At 44.5% G+C, this 17898-nt stretch overlaps 1 non-coding gene across 1 annotated transcript; it reads right to left on the reverse strand.

Moving 5' to 3' along the window:
- Positions 1-17343: 17343 nt before the first annotated feature.
- LOC116990674 lies at positions 17344-17450 on the reverse strand. Its single transcript, XR_004416597.1, has one exon. It is a non-coding gene; the product is annotated as a U6 spliceosomal RNA (small nuclear RNA).
- Between the last annotated feature and the right edge of the window lie 448 nt (positions 17451-17898).

Here is a 17898-nt window from a genome sequence, read left to right on the forward strand (position 1 = left end):
ATGTGTTCATAATAATTCATGCTTCACGTCTTGCAGGAGCCCAGCTGAGTCTCCTCAGTAAAAGTTTGGGACTGGGAAGTATTCCGCATCTTGCCAAGAAAATAAAAAACTCTCACTGAGTCGCATCATGGGAGTTTGGTGTTTGAAATGCTGCCAGCTCTTCACTGCACTGGAGAGGACTTGTACCAAGTAATGCAGCTTGATTTTGATCTATATGTCCTTTAACTTTAAAGATTAGCTGACAGTATATATCGACTGTTTCAAGAACTTCCTGGGAATCAGGCATATATTAGGCAGTGTAAACCAGCATCTCAGTTCCTCCCTACACACAGGTTCATAACGTTATAGGGAGAGAATTAGGCCATTTGGCCCATCAAGTCTACTCCACCATTCAATCATGGCTGATCTATCTCTCAACCCCATTCTCCTGCCTTCACCCTATAACCCCTGACACCCATATCAATCAAACACCTTACTAGCCCAAACTAATAATATAGGAGGCGGTGTTTATTCATTCCTGAGGGAGCTTCAACATTCGAATGAGCAAATGTGCTCCAAGTTATGGACCTTATCTGGCACTGGTTGTTACCGAGAAGGAAGCCGAAACATTTTACTATAGGTAATACATAATTGGTCTCTGCAGGCATGATTTCTATAACCACAATTAATAACCAGCGGAGAGACAGTGTGGCTTTAATGGAGAGAGTAAATCCTCCAAAAATTCTTTAAAAAAACATTAAAGCGGTCTAACAATCATATAGATCATCCAATCCTTACATTATAATTGGAAAAGTAACCAGGATTATTATGGCCACCTGCTGTTCCGTAATAAGCACCCAGATCCAAACATCTATGGGGGGCATCGTGGCGCAGCGGTAGAGTTGCTACTTTACAGTGCCAGAGGCCCGGGTTCGATCCTGTCTACAGCTGCTATCTGAATAGAGTTTGTGCTTTCTCCCTGTGTCTGCCTGGGTTTTCTCCGGGTGCTCCAGTTCCTCTCTCATCCCAATGACATGCAGGTTTGTAGGCAAATTATCCTTAGTGTGTAGAATAGAACTAGTGTACGGGTGATCGCTGGGCGGCATGGACTCGAAGGGCATGTTCCCGCGCTGTATCTCTAAACTAAACTAATCTGTTAATATTACTTAATTGTAACATAAGGCTCAACTATGAAGGAAACTGACCACTAATAACAGATCACCCGAACCCCACTATATAGCTACGTGCATGAAGTGATTACTTGTTGTAAATGTAAGACTGGTACACTTTCACCAACAGTAATCATTACAGTGCAGATTTGGAGAAACGAAATGGGGGATAGCTCCAAGATACAGTAGTTCTGTTGACGCAAATTTGCCCTGAGCAATTTCACAAAGCACTATCAGAAAAATCTGAGATGCAGAATAAAGATGCGCTCTCCCGGAATTTGTGCACAAATTTTTATTTTATTTCCACACATGTTTCTTGGTGCATTCAGAGACGATGTGGCATTAGGTTGCTTAAAATAGGTAATACACAATTGATCACTGCTGGCATGATTTACATAACCTCAACTAATACGTAGAGTTTTGTGGGAAATGTGATCCATCCCTCCTCTGGGATGCAGGGTTGCCTCATCTTTTCCCAAATGTTTCATAATATGCTTTAACATCACAGAAAGATAATTTTACTGAAACAAACTGCAGTGCTATAGGAAATTAAAGCTCCCCTAGGTAATTCTAAAATGAAATTTTAGGCAGTTAAAATACTGTACATTTTTAATGGAAATAATGGCCTGTTACTATGGAAACCTACTCCCTAAAATGGCACAGATGACAAATGAAAGATGACACAGCTTCCTTGGTATTTTCAACATGGGCAGAACTGATACAAAAGAATCCAAAGTTTTTCCCCCAAGTTCCCAAATGTACAAATCGACTAATGAAAGGAAAATATAAATGGATTGCAATTAGTTTTGAGGTAATCCAAGCATGGCTGCACTTGAATACTTCCTAGGTTAACATGTTTTTCTAACAAACATTTATTTTGTGTGTCTACAATTGAATTGAAATGAAATGAATTGAATTGAATACATTTTATTGGCCATGTATGTATACATACAAGGAATTTGTCTTGGTGCTTTGCTCGCAAGGATAACAACACAATATAGAGCAGACAATTAAAAATACAGCATTATAATTTAAACATGTAAAGAATAAAATAAAATACCAGAGCAAAAGGAGGCTACAGACTCTTGAAGGCACAAATGAACTCCTGTGTGTGTTCGAGACAGGGAAGGACATCCAACTTCAAAAGAAATCGCAAACAATGAAAAATTAAGCTTCGGGCAAAACCTGAAGATTTTAAGATTTGGCTAATCCACAGGAGAAAGTTACCATGACCCACCCTCTGGTACACCTTGGGTGTAGGATCAGTTAACACTTCATCAGAATGACCAATTGCAGTCTCATTGCAGGTTTAATGCTTCTGCTTTCATGAAACAAAATATCTTCTGACATTTCAGAGGCAGTGCTGCAGGAGATTTAATAATGATTAATTAGAAAAAGCAAAACCATATTGTGGGACAGATCACAAATCAGGCTTGAATTAAGCGATGCCAGATTCACAGCATGCAATAAATTAATTGTTTATCATGTCGATGAAATATTTTTTTTCTACACTATCCATCACCAATTAATGACCATAAGTGCAGAAAAACTTCCTGTCTACATGAATAAGCTCTTATGAACATGCTTCACAAATTAATGGATGAATGAAGCATAAAAAACATGAAAGTTAGAAAATAACTAAACTGATTTTAATGTGTAGGAAGGAATTGCAGATGCTGGCATAAACTGAAGATAGACACAAAATGTTGGAGTAACTCAGCGGGACAGGCAGCATCTCTGGAGAGAAGAAATGGGTGATGTTTCAGGTCGAGACCCTTCTTCAGACTGGGCTGAGGAAAGGTCTCGACCTGAAACGTCATCCAATCCTTCTCTCCAGAGATGATGCCTGTCCCGCTGAGTTACTCCAGCATTTTGTGTCTATAAACTGATTTTAAGCTACTCTTGTGGTAACAATAGTTTGGGCTTTTTTGATGCTTTCTTGGGAATCATAAAGTAAATGTAATCAAAAAATAAGGTGACAGAATTGAATGAGAAAATGGTCCAATTTGATGTTTAAGAAGGAACTGCAGATGCTGGAAAATCGAAGGTACACAAAAAAGCTGGAGAAACTCAGCGGGTGCAGCAGCATCTATGGAGCGAAGGAAAAAGGCAACGTTTCGGGCCGAAACGGTCTGAAGAAGGGTTTCAGCCCGAAACGTTGCCTTTTTCCTTCGCTCCATAGATGCTGCTGCCCCCGCTGAGTTTCTCCAGCTTTTTTGTGTACCTTTGGTCCAATTTGATGTTTAGTTTAGTATATTGATACAGGGTGGAAACAGGTTCTTCGGCCCAATGAGTTTGCGCCCACCACTGACCCCACATGGTAACATTACCATGCATACATTGGGGATCATTTACAATTTTACCAAAGTGAATTAACCTACAAACCTGTAATCTTTGGAGTGTGGGAGGAAACCGGAGCACCCAGTGAAAACCCACGCAGTTCACAGAATGTACAAACTCCATACAAACAGCACCCGTAGTCAGGGTCAAACCCGGTTATCTGGTGCTGCAAGGCAGCAACTCTACCACTGCACCACCCAAAATGGATGATGGTGGCAGTTTCAAGGGAAGACTCAGAACTAGCATTATTAACCTTCCAGACCATTTCAGTCAGCTAACAGAATTGTGCTTTTCCTCCATTGTTCTGGATCACATCCACCATCCCGGGCAGGACAGTCCCAGGGGTGGTGTCTTCATGAGATGTAGACAGGAGGGGCAGGTCCTGGTGGTCTACAATATTGAGTCCAAAACTCATCACATCTCAAGACAACAAGTAACGACCAACCATTGCTCTCATTTAGTTAATCGGTACTCTGCCTCATTAAACACACTTGGAAGAAACAGAGAGTGATAAGAGTACATATATGCTTTGTTTTAGATGCTTTTAATTCATTGTTAAAGGTGGCTGAGTTAACCCTCACTGATTGAGGTAGCAGAGCCTGAAAGAAATAGCTGCTAGAGTGGGCAGGTATCAGGTGAAAAGAGCATTAACAGAGGTGACAATCTTCATCTTTACCGGTTTACCCAATGTGTACAAGTGCCCATACAGTATTTGTAGGATGGGGATTGCTGCTCAGCAGCTTAAAAAGCTTCTGCCGGGCAACAGGCAGAGGTCAAAATTGAAAATAAGGCCCTGGTGTTGAACACAATATGAAACAAAGAACTGTAGGTGTTGGTTTATACTAACGATAGACACAAAGTGCAGGAGTAACTTAGCAGGTCAGTCAGCGCCTCTGGAGAAAAAAGGATTGGTTTTATTTTTGCCAAGAAGAGGGGCCCCAATCCAAAACATCACCCATCATTTTATCTTCATAGATGCTGCCTGTCCCACTGAGTTACTCCAGCACATTGTGTCTATCTATGAATTCTGCAATCCTGGGCTTGGAAGCTGTCTTGTCCTTTTCCAATCTCCCCCAGACTCTTCCCAGGGTGGTGAATCTATGGAATTCTTTGCACAGAAGAATGTGGCAATAACCACATAACCACAGAAGGTTATGGCAAAGTCAGTGGATATTTTTAAGGAAGAGATAGATAGATTCTTGATTAGTACGGGTGTCAGAGGTTATGGGGAGAAGGCAGGAGAATGGGGTTATGAGGGAGAGATAGATCAGCCATGATTGAATGGTGGGGTAGACTTGATGGACCGAATGGCCTAATTCTACTACTATCACTTATGACGTTATGACCTTCTCTCAGATAGCAGGACGGTCATTCCTAAATAAATGCTCTAAACTATTTTGGGTAAATAGCTTTATCTGTTTGCAGGGATTCATAAGCTCAGCTTCAAAGCATTCACCATTCATTCAATCAATGAATGAACCCACTGATTTACTCCAGCACTTTGTGTATTTTCGTAATCCCTCTTGCACGCCACGATCATAGGAGGTAGAACCAGGATGGCACAATGGCGCAGCGGTAGAGTTGCTGCCTTACCTCGCTTGCAGTGCCAGAGACCTGGGTTCGATCCCGACAGCGGCCCAACCAAACCTCACTTGCATTCTGAAGAAGGGTCTCGACCCAAAACGTCACCTATTCCTTCTCTCCAGAGATGCTGCCTGTCCCGCTGAGTTACTCCATCATTTTGTGTCTAACAAAGATTTTGACTCTGTGTTTGATCTAGAATAATGCTGGAGATAGCTTTGGAGCCGCATGGCTGTGGATTGTGGATTTCATACTTTAAAGAAACTGCTGGACAACCAGCCAAAGACGATTCAGATTTGATTTCTGAGTACAATTTGTTAGAATTAATTTCCCCTCCCACCAACCATCTGGCATCAACATTTCTCCAGCTTAATAATTCATTGGTTTTCCTCTGTGGGACCAGTATACTTTCCAAACAATACTTTCCATGCTTAGAAAGCACTGGCATTTGGCCCAGTAACATCGGTGAAGCAAACAACTGATATAAAAAAACAAAATTGATGAACATTAGGTGCAAGTGAGTCAGAGGAGAAATTATACTACAATAGATCTTCCTCAATTTTTTACACTAAACACACCTCAACTCAGTTAACTGTTTTTTTTAGAGATAGAGAAAGAGGCCCTTCGACCCACCGAGTTCATACCGACAATCCCCGCACACTACCCTAGACACACTGGGGACAATTTACACATACACCAAGCCAATGAACCTACAAACCTGTACATCTTTGAAGTGTGGGAGGAAACCGTAGATCTCGGAGAAAACCGATGCGGTCATGGGGAGAACGTGCAAACTCCGTACAGAGAGCACCCGCAGTCGGGATCGAACCCAGGTCTCTGGCGCTGCAAGCGAGGTAAGGCAGCAACTCTACCGCTGCGCCACTGGTTTTTTCCCCACCTATGATCGTGGCGTGCAAGAGGGATTACGAAAAGACACAAAGTGCTGGAGTAACTCAGCGGATCAGGCAGAATCTCTGGAGAACATGGATAGCTGACGTTTTGGGTCGGGACAATTCTTCAGACTGTTGGGAGCTGGAATAGAGGAGAGGCTGGAAAAAGCATGACAGTCAATAGGTGGACACAGGTGAGGAGGGGTTTGATAGACAGATGGTTGGAACAAAGGGCAGAGATAATAAAGCAGGATTGAAGAGTTGCAAATTGTGAAGCCAGAAGAAGGAATGTCGGCGGAGGGGACAAATAGGTATGAGTCCAGGTGGGGCACAGGGGAAAGGGTGGGAGGGAAGAAAGGGGGAGTGTGGGGCAGAAAGGAGAGGGAGAGGGAGAGGGAGGTGTTGTTAGAGGTTAGCTAAAATTGGAGAATTCAATATTCAATACGGATCACATTTAGGCAGAAATGATTAGTTCAATTTGGCATCATATATGGTACAGACATGGTGGGCCAAAGGGCCTGTTCCTGTGTTGTATTGTGCTTCGTTCTATGTTCCTAGTCCAGGGAAATGTGTATGCATGAAATTATACCATTTCTGCCTGGGAAGCACGGTGCGCAGAGCTGCTGTGAACTGTCCATAACTCAAATCGTTCGTAAGTCGGAAGTGAATAACAGCAGTGTGCAGGATCACAGAAATAGCTGTGAGGGTGGCACAGAGGCGCAGCGGTAGAGTTGCTGCCTTATAGCGCCAGAGACCCGAGTTTGAGCCTGACTGTGGGTGCTGTCTGTACGGAGTTTGTACGTTCTCCCCGTGACCTGCGTGGGTTTTCTCCGGGGTCTTCGGTTTCCTCCCACACACCAAAAATGTACAGGTTTCAATTTCAGCAACAACTTCCCAAATGCAACACGGGAAAATCAAGACAGAAGGAACAGCAGATGCTGGTTTACAAACCAAAAATACACAAATTACTTGAGTAATCAGCGGGTCAGGCAGCATTTCTGGAGAACATAGATAGGCCACGTTTCAGGTCAGGAGAATTCCGAAGAAGTGTTCTTATCCAAAACATCACTTACCCAGTTACTCAGTGAAGCTGTCTGACCCACTGAATTCTCCGGCATTTGTGTATTTTATTTTTCCAGAAAATTCCACCATGGACATTTCCTTCTGTAAAAACATATTCCTGTTGTCCAAGGATGTGGGCTGTTGGCCAGCCAGCTTGAATATCGATATTGCATGGCAAGATTCTGCCTACTGTTCCTCCATGAGTTTACAAACCAAATCTACTAGATTTTAATCAACATCTTTGATACTCAAGAGACAGCCATCACTCTGAGCAAAGCTTGTTCCCTATCCACCGTTACATATGCCTCATATTTTCCTGATACATTAACATAGCCTGAAACTGTTAATAGCGAATTTTAAAACATAATAAAAGCAAAACTTGTATCACAAACTCACCCTGCAGTAAAGTGTGGAAAAATAATAGGAACTGTCTGCCCAAGGAAATAACATTTAAACTTTAATACAATAATATTCCAGCACACAGCAACTGTTTTCACAGATTCTAAACACTGTGTGGTACTGTCCCCAACCAAGCACTTTGCAGTGTGTGCTTTGGAGAGACAACAGATGGGTCTAACCAGGATCTTGCCTGGATTGAAGAGTATTATATATGAGGAACAGTTGGAAAGACTTGGATTATGTCCCCTGGGGTGTTGGAGGTTGAGGGGTAACCTCATAGTGTATGCAATCATGAGAAGCATTGTTAGGGTAAGTATTCTTATTTATCTAAGTTATAGTTAGGGACATATCCTTCGCTCAGTCTGCCTGGGCAAACGCGATCTCCCAGTTGCTAAACACTTTAACTCCCCCTCCCATTCCCATACTGACTTTTCTATCCTGGGCCTCCTGCAATGTCATAGTGAGGCCCAGTGCAAATTGGAGGACCTCGTATTTCGCGTAGGCATCTTACACCCCAGCGGTATGAATATTGACTTCTCTAACCAAGTAACCCTTGCTTTCCCTCTCTCTCCATCCCATTCGCCCCCCTCCCCCTTCCCAGTTCTCCGACCAGTCTGACTGATGACAACAGTGTTCCTTGTACATCTTTTCATAATTGGTCTGCATATCTGTTCCTCTATCCCCTTACAACCCAGCGCTATGAATATTGATTTCTAGAGCTTCAAGTAACCCTTGCTCTAACTCTCTCTCTTTGTCCCTCCCCCACCATAGTTCTCCGACTAGTTTCACTGTCCTCCTGATTAATTGCATTTATGTCAAATCCTGATATAATTTCAGAAGACATACAGCGCACTGTAGCTTTTCAAGTGCAAATGACGGTAGATGCAACAAATCAATAATAAAGAGAGTAAGAAACGAGTGACTGGAGGAACTCAGCTGGGCAGCTGCACCTGTGGAGAGATGGTTGACTTTTCAGGCGAGGAGCTTTTATCGGGACTTTCTCCTGCAGTTTCGTTTATTGGTTCAAATTCCAGCATTTGCACTCTCTTGCCTCTCCAAAGAAAAAAGGTATTCTGGTGAGAGTCGGGAAATTATGAGAGAGAAACTGACTTAATGTATCAGATTGATAATCTTTCATCAAAAAAACCTTCAAACTCGGTCATGGATATTGCATAAGAATTAAATTTCACACCCTGGATTTATATAGTTCCCCGTCACTCCAAGCACTTGAGCGCAAGGTCAAGGTTCCAGTGCCTTATTAGGTGGATACAGCACAGCTATCTTTCTGATGTGGAATCAACGTGTGGCTCAGCCTGCCCTTGTCAACGGGCCATGGACCAAGTTCTAGTAAATGGGGGAAACAAAAATGAGAGCTGCAGGAAGAACTCAGCAGGTCAAGCAGCATTTGTGGAGGGAAATGGACACTTAACATTTTGCGTTGAGACCTTTAATTTGAACAGAAAGAGCAGAGGGAAAGCAGTCAGTATGCAGAGGTGGGAGAGGTGGTAAATGGAATTAATATAGAAAGGCAATTGAGGTTCAGCCTAGGTTTGCGCCCAACCCAGGCGACTATTTATGTGCTAGCCACAGAAGCAGATCCACAAACACTTATTACAATCACTCCACACTCTTAAATAATACTGTACACTGTGGATGGCTCAATTGTAATCATGTATTGTCTTTCTGCTGACTGGATAGCACGCAACAAAAGCTTTTGTTCTGGGATGTCAGGATTTTCATATGAAGAAAGACTGGATAGACTCGGCTTGTACTCGCTAGAATTTAGAAGATTGAGGGGAGATCTTATAGAAACTTACAAAATTCTTAAGGGGTTGGACAGGCTAGATGCAGGAAGATTGTTCCCGATGTTGGGGAAGTCCAGAACAAGAGGTCACAGTTTAAGGATAAGGGAAAAATCTTTTAGGACCGAGATGAGGAAAACATTTTTCACACAGAGAGTGGTGAATCTCTGGAATTCTCTGCCACAGAAGGTAGCTGAGGCCAGTTCATTGGCTATATTTAAGAGGGAGTTAGATGTGGCCCTTGTGGCTAAAGGGATCAGGGGGTATGGAGAGAAGGCAGGTACAGGATACTGAGTTGGATGATCAGCCATGATCATATTGAATGGCGGTGCAGGCTCGAAGGGCCGAATGGCCTACTCCTGCACCTAGTCTCTATGTTTCTATGTTTTCACTGTGCTTCGGTACACATGACGATGAACTAACCTGAAATAGATGGGGTGGCCCTAAGAGCCTGTTTCTGCGCTCGTTGACTCTATAACTACAAGCATATGCAAAGGACTAAGAAAAAATCCCAGAAATAAACACTAAAAAGCTGGGGAAATCCGTGGAAATAATTCTAGAAACGGATTCTAGAAACAAAATCCAATGTCATACTAGAGCGTTCCAAGAAAAGATACAGAGATAATGGAAGTTCATTTGTCCTTGTTCCAAATGCCCGCACAAGACGGAAAGAGCAACCCCAGCACAAAAAAACAGCTGAGCTCCACCGAGTTAATAGCTTTACATCAAGCCTGAGGATTTAATGAGCCTAAAGCGTGAAATGATGCAAGCAAATGATGATAAATAAAGAATAGCTGAGGATGGGACCAGCATAGGGCCTTGTGGCAACTCAGCACTCCCTGTGCACCGATATACAGTACACCTGCTCTCCCACCCACACAATCGCTCCACTGGCCTTCATTTCAAAGGCAGCTGGTGGCTGCATCAGCAGAGAAAATCATTTTGCTACCCCCTTAATATTTCTGAAGATGTCCAATTTAATTCCCTCAGTTGAAGTCATGCCAACTGATGACACAACACACTTGGAAGATGTTTGCAAACATTGCCTGCTGCACTCATACCACTTTAAAGTAGTTGGGTGGTATACCCTTTAATGAAGATACTGAGGAACAGGGCGGTTTATTGTGTATACAATCAGTGTCCTGCCGATTGACTATAATAGCTTGTAGAAGGTTTCAAGGTCAGTTTATTGTCACATGTACCAATTAAGGGACAGTGAAATTTGAGTTACCATACAGCCATACTAAGTGAAAAGGAATAGGACACACAGCCACATAAAATAAAAGTTAACATAAACATCCACCACAGCGGCTCCCCACATTCCTCACTGTGAAGGAAGGTAATAAAGTCCAATCTTCTCCCTCTTGATTCTCCTGCAGTCGGGGCTGTCGAACCATCTGCAGTCGGGGCCATTAAAGCTCCCGCAGCCGGCGATCCAAAGCCCTCACGTCGGGGTGATCGAAACTCCCACGTCAGGACGGTTGAAACTTTCCTCGGCTTGGAGCTCCCGAATCGGCCTCTAACCAGGGACCACGGGGTCCACGATGTTAAAGTCCACAGGCCCACGGTTGGAGCTCTCCACAGTCGATCCCCGGCAAAGGGATCGCAAGCTCCACGATGGTAAGTCCACGCCGCGCCCGCAGATGAAGAGTCGGGTCGGTATCCAGGAAAGGCCGCGTCACTACACGATGTTAGGCCGCAGTGGGGACGGAGATACAATACAGAAAAATATATTGCATCTCCGTCATGGTAAGAGATTGAAAAAAAGTTTCCCCCCCACACCCCCCACATCAAACAAACCAAGGGACACTAAAACATACTCTTTAACACGTACTTAAAATAACAAAAGCAGAAGAAAGGACAGACAGACTGTTGGCGAGGCAGCCACTTGCTAGCAGCGCCCGGTAGGAACAGTCCTGCGTTCAATGGATGAAGACGTGACAATCCAAATGTCAGTTATTCCCTAATCATGTATCTATACTCTGTAAATGGTTCGACTGTAATCATATATTGTCTTTCTGCTGACTGGTTAGCATGCAACAAAATCTCTTCACTGTACCTCGGTACTCATGACATTAAACTAAACTGAACAGTATTCTAAAAAGGCCCCAATCACTGGAGTAACTCAGCTTCTCTGGAAAGTAGGGCTAGGTGACGTTTCGGGTTGACACCGTTCTTCAGATTGACTGGGGTTTTATGGGGGGGGGGGAGGGGAGAAATAAACCAGCTTTGTCTCACCCCCCCCCCCCCCCCCCCCGTCCTGTCTACATTCAGTCTGAAAAAGGGCCCCGACCCGAAACGTCACCGATCCATGTTCTCCAGTGATGCTGCCTGGCCCGCTGAATTACTCCATTACTTTGTGTCCTTTAGAGCAAACCAGCATCTGCAGTTCCTTGCTTCCACTGTCAGCACTGCAATTCGCACAGTAATGCAAAGAAGATATAGAATGGGCAGAAGAGTGGAACTACAGGTAGTATAGCTTCCTCATGTCTCGTCCTGCCCTCCGGTGCTGTTCGAGTGGAATTTGCTTGTTTTCCCTGTGTCTGCACGGGGCTCCCTTTAGTGCTCCAGTTTCCTCCCTCATCCCAACGCTGGTTGTTCGACTAATTGGCCACCGTTACTTACTCAATGCAGGTGGCTGGTTCTGGCGGTAGTATTTGGAGGGATGGCAGTGGGGGGAGGAGGCGGAGTTAATGGCAACGCCAGAGAGATTAAATCCCAAGACAATAGCTGGGGGCAATAGGAATGTTCTGAAAGCCAGCACAGACTCAATGGGCCAAATAGCCTCCTTCTACACTGTAAGGAAATATATGAAATTTGGTAAGGAGGCTAGTTGAGCTACATTCAAGTTGCCAGATCATTGGCCTTTGGTACCTTCACTGCCACGTTATTTACGTCCTTCCTAAAGTTACGCCCTTTAATTCTGAGGCTATGGCCTCTGGTCCTAAGCTGTCCCACTAGTGGAAACATCCTCCCCACATTCACTCTCTCCAGGCCTTTCACTATTCAGTAAGTTACTGTGAGGATAGCCCCTCATCCTTCTAACTCCAGCGAGTATAGGCCCAGTGCCTTCAAACGCTCATCATAGGTTAGCCCGCTCATTCCTGGGGTAATTCTCGTAAACATCCTCTGGGCCCACTCTAACGCCAACACATCATTCCTCAGGTATGGGGCCCAAAACTGCTCACAATACCCCAAATGCGGTCTGACCAGTGCCCTATGGGGCCTCAATGATCTCCATATTCTCCATAATGGTTTCCTCAACTACACTTATTACCAGGAACTTATCACCACTCACCCACAATGTCGGGAGGCTGCCTTTATTGCTGGTGATGCACTACTTGCTGAAGAGACCTTCATTCAATCTGCTGGGACTGTCAAACATTACCTTCCAGTCTCGTCCAAGTCAACTTGGAGTGCAAAGACAATGATTAGATTTGTTTCTACACAACAAATTGGTTACTTGAACAACAACAACGACACAAAGCAGAAATTGCCAGGAATGCTCAGCCGATCGGCACCATATGGGACGAGAGAAAAAAATAATTGGATCCAGAGCTCTGATAACTGTTTCTCTCTCCACAGACAATGTTTAATTTTTTGTTTGGTTTAGAGATCCAGAGCAGAAACAGCCCCTTTGGCCCACCGAGTCCACACCGACCAGCGATCCCTGTGCACTAACACCATCCTACACACACTAGGGACAATTTATATTTATATCAAGCCAATTAGCCTACAAACCTGCATGTCTTGAGTGTGGGAGGAAACGGAAGGTCTCGGAGAAAACCCACACGGTCACAGGGAGAACGCACAAACTCCGTACAGACAACCTGAGTCTCTGGTGTGTAAAGCAGTAACTCTACCACTTCACTACCGTGTCACACTGCTTCACCTCAAGCATCTTGCTTGCGCTCAATATCCGCTGCATTTTTATGTTTTACTTCAAATTTCCAGCATTCAGTTTGTGCAAATAAATTGTCCATTTGGTCCACGTTTCAATAGCAAGTATAAGGTGTTCCTGGAATTCGTTACTAACACTGATTTGTTGTTTCTTCCACATTCATCTCCTCCCCTCACGAAGATACCCCAGAGGAATCCATCTCTCTCACCTCTCAGACACCCCGTTTAAACTCACCATACACCTCTTCTGCTCTCTTGGACCTCATTCTAACTGAATGGCAGTCTAATTAATGTTCAAGATTCCAGCATCTGCAATTGCTTGTGTATGAGTTTGGGAACTGGGTATGAGCTCAGGGTTCCAGGTCTGAGAAAAAAAGGAGGCACATGAAACTACAGATGCTGAAATCTTGAGCAAAACACAAAGTGCTGGAGGAACCCAACTTGAAATGTTATTGATCTGTGTAGGAAGGAACTGCAGATGCCGGTGTACACTGAAGATAGAGATTAAATGCTGGAGTAACTTAGTGGGACAGGCAACATCTCTGGAGAGAAGGAATGGGTGATGATTCGAGTCGAGACTTTTCTTCAGATAGGGTCTCGACCTGAAGCGTCATCCATTCCTTCTCTCCAGAGATGCTGCCTGTCCCGCTGAGTTACTCCAGCATTTAATCTCAATGGTCTATTCCCTCCACAGATGCTGCCTGACCTGCAGAGTTCTGTGAATATTAGGAACTGGGTGTTAGTGCAATAATTTAACTATTATGTGTTTAACAATTCATGGCAGGGTTGCACTAATCAACCCACGCTTGATTGAGTCGTGTGACCTTTTCATGGAACGTCTCATGGGCTGGGAGACGCACTGGTCGCCCAGTGGTCACTCAGTTCCAGCGGGCTCTCCTTCCCTCTGAGTCCGACACCCCTACACTCTACATCGCTGTGGCCTTGGCCCACACTCAGTGATCATAGACAATCCTTCATCCTCCCACCCACAGCCATAATTACTGTGCTGTGCCGTGATGGGTAGCAAGGTGGCGCAGCGGTAGAGTTGCTGCCTTGCAGCTCTTTCGCTGCCAGACACCCGGGTTCAATCCCGACTACGGGTGCTTGTCTGTACGGAGTCTGTACGTTCGTCCCCGTGACCGCGTGGGGTTTCTCCGAGATCTTCGGTTTCCTCGGTAGGTTAATTGGCTTGGTATAAATGAAAAATTGTCCCTAGTATCTGTAGGCTTGTGTTAATGTGAGGGGATCGCTGGCCGGCACGTACACGGTGGGCCGAAGAGCCTGTTTCTGCGCTGTGCCTCTAAACTAAACTAAATTACCATCCTCACTCCAGAGTTGTTGAAACACCCACAGTGGCAAGATGGAGACTGGATATGTCGGTCTGCTCGTATCAGCCACTTACCGATTACCATTAATTATTGCCATTAGTCACTTGGCAATTCTTCACACTGTAAAATAGAATTTAAATTTTGTTGTAGCAAAATTCAGCGCCAGCACGGTGAAAGAATCATTCACAGCTCCGTGCAAGAAGAGCATGAAAGGGCAGAAGCTTCAAAATAATAGACTATATTGAAACAGCTTGTCTCTCTCCCCCAGGGAGCAATTGATAAAGGTATCCGAGTTGTATATTCCAAAGGCCTCAGGTTTGCTGCCATGTTTAAAGAAAGTTAATTGCAGCCACTACAACAGAGGGAGTGCTGCAATTGAGCTGTAACTTAACTTTCCTAAGCAAGTTGGCGTCCTCTAATCAATCCCCACTAGACCAAGTCACTGCTCGTTCTGCTCCTGATTACTGCCTCGTGAACTTTCCGGGCAGCAAGACAAAACTGACAGGTGTGCAGTTATATAGTTTGGTTTACTTTACTTTAGTTTAGAGATACAGATTGGAAACAGACCCTTCGGCCCACCAAGCCCGCGCTGACCAACGTTCACCTGTACAATTGTTCTATGTTATCCCAGTTTTGCATCCAACACACATGGGGCAATTGCCAGAGGCAAATTGGCTACAAACCTGCACGTCTTTGGAATATGGGAGGAAACCGGAGCACCCAGAGAAAACCCAGGAGGTCACAGAGAGAACATAGATACTCCATAGAGACAGCACCCATAGTCAGGATCAAACCCGGGCCTCCGTCAGCAGCTCTACCACTGCGCCACTATGTTGCCCACAACTCAGTTACTGAGCATAAACCAACACCCATTCTTGAACCAAGCTATAATGAGGGCACAAAAGGCAAAGTGTTGCAAAGCCTGCCAAGTAATAGGCGGATACAGATGAGGAGGGGGGTTTGATAGGCAGTTGTTTGGACAAAGGCCACAGATGAAAAGACAGAAGGTGTGAGATAAAAGGATGAAAGAGTTGCGAATTATGAAGCTAGAGGATGGAATGTAGGAAGGGGAGTGGGAGGGGAGAAATAGGTGCAAGGTCAACCAAGGTTCGAGGAGAGGAGTGAGAGGGGGGAGCAAATGGGGAGGTTAGGGGGAGGAAGGGGAGAGTGAAGCAGGGTGTTTCTAGAAATTAGTTAATAATTCTGACTGCAACCACTTGGCCATAAAGACCGATTTGCCAGTTGCTACACATGCCTACTGAAAAATGGTGAAACATGCTCAAGAACTCCTGAATCTCTCTGCACTTCATTCAATTTGTTTGGTTTAGATACAGCGCGGAAACAGGTCTTTCAGCCTACCAAGCCTGCACAGACCAGTGATACCTGCATATTGACATTATCCTACGTACATTGGGGACAATTTTACATTCATACTAAGCCAAATAGCCTACAAACCTGTACGTCTTTGGAGTGTGGGTGGAAACCAAAGATCTTGGAGAAATTCCGCGCGGTCACAGGGAAAACGTACAAACTCTGTACAGACAGCACCCGTAGTCAGGATTGAACCAGGGTCTCTGGCACTGTAAGGCAGCAACTCTACCGCTGTGCCACCCTCTTTGTGATCTTACCACTTAGTTAATAATTTGCCTTTTCTTTCCTCTTACTAAAGTCTGTGACCTCTCACTACCCTACATTAAACTCAATTTGCTAGGTTTACAACCATTCACTCACTCGGTCTATATTCTATCTATATTCTATCACAGTCACAATGTCATGATCAAAACATGTCCCTCCATTTTCTTTCATGTCATCAAACATATATATGATGAAGAGAACACAAAAATAAAGAGGCCATTCAGCAAGCAGCATACAAAGCACAGAGAATGCGACAAAACCTACCTTTACAAAATTACTCACAAATTTCGGAGCCACCTTTGTAAATTTGTTTTGCTTTTGCAGATCAATAGTGTATAAAAGCATGAGGGGATGCACAGAGTCTTTCACCCAGAGTAGGGGAATCAAGAACTAGAGGGCATGGGTTTAAGGTGAGAGGGGAAAGATTCAATAGGAACTTGAGGGGCAACTTTCTCATTCAGAGGGCGGTGGGCATATGGAACGAGCTGCCAAAGGACGTAGTTGAGGCAGGTACTATAACAACATTTAAAAGACATTTGGACAGGTACATGGATAGGAAAGGTTTAGAGGGTTATGTGCCAAATGTGGGAATAGTGTAGATGGGGCATTATGGTGGGCATGGGAAAGTAGGGCCGAAGGGCCTGTTTAAGTGCTGTATCAGCTGAGTGACTATAATACGACTAAGACCGAAGGCTGGCAACTCTTGCTCCGTATCCGTTGATAAACATTTGGCCCTTCACTTGTTTCCGCCAACATCTCCCATTGAATAAATTTGGGAACTTAAGACTCTCAAGCACACCTGGGCTGTGCTCTGCCATTTTCAATGTGCTTAATTGCAGCCAATTTATCTTCATGCACCGTTTCACATTAGAATCTTGCCAGCTGCACCACTTTTAAGGTCTTTTTGTCTCAGATGTTACACTTAAAATGCAGACTGCTCACCTTCCAGTCATTTCGCGCTCCTGTGGTTTGTGAAATGTTGAACTTTTTTTCTAATAAAGGTCGCTGCGATATTTGCATGTCATTAATCTCATTATACTACAGGTGCACCATGCAGTCACATTAAATATCTGCAGTTTCTGAGACACAGCATTCAGATTTGCACCTAAGGCAACGAGATAAATTTACTACTTGATAGAATAATCAATAGTGAAATAATCAACTTGTCTCCAGAGTAAAAAACAAAGCGCTGGAGGAACTCAGCGGGTCAGGCAGCATCTATGGAGGGAATGGACAGATGATATTTCAGGTCAGACAGAAGAAGGTGGAACGCTTCACGAATTAGCGTGTCATCCTTGCGCAGGGACCATGCTAATCTTCTCTGTATCGTTCCAATTTTAGTGTATGTGCTGCCGAAGCAAGCACGTGACTGAAGAAGGTTTTCAACCCAAAAATGTCATCTGTTCAATCCTCGCACAGACATTGCCTGATCCACTGAGATCCTCTAGCACTTTGTTTTTTGCTCAAAGTCTCTCGTGTCGCTGATTCCAGTGTTTTCGTCAGAAAACGTTGACATCTCTGTTTCAGCGTGAACTGCAGCATGGAAACAGGCCCTTCGGCCCACCGAGTCTATGCCGACCAGTGATCACCCGTTCACACTAGGTCTACGTTATCCCACTTTCTCATCCACTCCCTACACACTCGGGACGATTTACAGAGGCCAATTAAACTCCAAACCCGCACATCTTTGGGATGCGAGACTAAACCAGAGCACCCGGAGGGAGCCCACACCATCACAGGGAAACGTGCAAACTCCACACACACAGCACTCAAGGTTGGGATCAAGCCCGGGTCTTTGGCACTGTGAGGCAGC

This window comes from Amblyraja radiata, chromosome 31 (assembly GCF_010909765.2).
Source record: "Amblyraja radiata isolate CabotCenter1 chromosome 31, sAmbRad1.1.pri, whole genome shotgun sequence".
NCBI classification, from domain to species: Eukaryota; Metazoa; Chordata; class Chondrichthyes; order Rajiformes; family Rajidae; genus Amblyraja; species Amblyraja radiata.